This window comes from Rutidosis leptorrhynchoides, chromosome 9 (genome assembly GCF_046630445.1).
Source record: "Rutidosis leptorrhynchoides isolate AG116_Rl617_1_P2 chromosome 9, CSIRO_AGI_Rlap_v1, whole genome shotgun sequence".
In the NCBI taxonomy this organism is placed as follows: domain Eukaryota; kingdom Viridiplantae; phylum Streptophyta; class Magnoliopsida; order Asterales; family Asteraceae; genus Rutidosis; species Rutidosis leptorrhynchoides.
The window spans coordinates 36,279,408-36,282,076 of NC_092341.1; positions in this window are offsets into that span (position 1 = coordinate 36,279,408).

The window sequence follows — 2,669 nt, forward strand, 5'->3', positions numbered from 1 at the left end:
ATAAAGAGAGAAAAAAACTTGATTTTTGATTTTTAAACGTTATTAGCTCATGATTCCTTCATAAAGTATTTTCCAAATCACTCCTATAAACTTTTGGAATCATTAATTTAACTTAAAACACAAACACGAACTTGATTGAAGAACAATAGTTGACTTTTTATTTCAAAAATTTTGACTCACGAATTCGAATCCGATATTAAAAATTGAAACTTGAAACTTTGCAGATAGTTTAGAGACATGATTGCTAATCAAACTGCATTTTTAGATTTTGGAAAATGGCTCGATTTCGAAATATGGCCAAAAAGTATAAGAACAGAGGTTAGAGTGCAAACTCTTTATCTTTAATTCCTTATTCAGTATTTTCCTCTCAAATTGTATTAATAAATGATTGTATAGAAGTTAAAGGATATTATTACAGCTATATTGACTGATTTCATTTGTTTTGTAGTTGATCTTGTCGACACCAAATATTCCCAACAGGTACAAAAAAAATTAATAAAGAAAATAAAAAAGAATTTGACTCATAACAGAATTTTGTTTGTGTTAGGGATTGAGATTTATTCAGTACATAATTACAGACAGGATTTTCAATTAAGAATAGATTGATCAATACAATTGACAAGAATCGTACAATTTGGTTGCTTTTTATGATTTTATATAATAAATACAAATAATCAATAAATCTATTATTAATAAAAACAATAAATTTTAATGATACATTAATTATAATTATATTGTTATTGGTAATAATAATAATAGATTATATTAATTTCTAATAATAAATACTATAATAATCATAATTATACAACATTAATATTTAATATTAATTTTTAATAGTAACAATGGAACTAATAATAATAATAATAATAGAAATAATAATACTAATAATAATCATCAATAATAATAAAAGAAAATGTTAATTTTTAACAATTTTAATAATAATTATTATAATAAAAATGATAACAATAATATTATTAATAATACTATTAATAACATTACTTATAATTATATTAGTGTTGTTAATGATAATAATAATATGAAAGGTAATGAATCATATCACTAGTCTAACATCTATATTTTAACTTATAAATGCATATAATATACTAATCTTATATTTCACTATTTATGTACTACTTATTTTATATAATAACATATTTGAATATTTATTAATAAAATTTCATATATATATATATCCAAACTACGATATATATAATTACGTTTTAAATAACAAGTCCTCATTGTATATCATAAATTATTTTACGTTTTTACTTCTAGAAACTAAATCATATAATATTTTATTAATGTGTTTTAAGTTATCATGTTATCATATATATATATATATATATATATATATATATATATATATATATATATATATATATATATATATATATATATATACACACATATATTCATATACATATATCTATTTATAAATGATTGTTCGTGAATCGTTGGAAAACAGTCAAGGGTTTAAATGTATACATGAACACATGTTCAAAGTTTTTGAGACTCAACCTTACAGACTTTGCTTATCGTGTCGGAAACATTTAAAGATTAAGTTTAAATTTGGTCGGAAATTCCCGGGTCACTACAGTACCTACCCATTAAAGAAATTTCGTCCCGAAATTTGAGTGAGGTTGTCATGGCTAACAATAAAAATGTTTTCATGGCCAATATGAGTTGATAAATAGAATTTTATCACAGGGTGTATCCTGGATAAAATAATTCGATTATTCAACGTGTACGAGTGAATCTATCACAAAAGAATGAAATGAAGAAATAGAGATTCGTCTTAGCTTTTGACATAACCAGGGTTGAATTTAAAACATATGGTACGTATTAACTTTTGACGTTGTCTTGGTTGAATTCCGAAATTCAAGGGATTTATAGAAAATCTTCGAAATCAAAAAGATTTGATTCTTCGGCGAATAAGGAAATTAAGATCTCTCGAATTAAATGCGGTGATCTGCTTTAATTACTCTGTCTGATATTTCCATTTTAAATTAAACTCTTCCGTTCCATTATTCTCACTCTTCCTATACTTTCCTTCTTGTTGCATACATCCAAAAGATTCTGAAAATGCTTAATCCAGTTCTGATCCTTGTCCTCATCCTTATTATCGCAACAATCATTCTCCTTTTCCAACTTCCACCACAGGAATCTGTTTTCTTCTACTTCGCCCTCGGGATTATAATGTTTTTAATTCTCCCGTGTCTTTATGTTGCGATAAACATTGATATACACGGTTTGTAATTTATGTGTTGTTATCGGGCTTTATATTCTCCCTTATATTTCAAAGCTCTATGCTTTTATTTTCTCTTCCCGACTTCAATTCAAGCGATTAATGGTCCAGAATTTGTAGATATAGAGTCTCGAATGATTATAATGTTCTAAGCAGGAAGGAACGTGATAGCACGATTTGATTTTTAAATTTATCAACATCACGGAAGATAGAACCATCAAGAATACATTTTTCTTGATTTGTTCCGGAGTTAAGTAGGATGAAAGAGTTATGTAACATGGCACATGATGACGTTATGATCTGTGAATCATCACGTTCCATTTAGAAACTCAGCATGACTTACTGTAATATAATCACATTGATCAAGTGTCATTATATTATACTAATTCATGCATCAGTTTCCAACATTACTTCAATAACATTC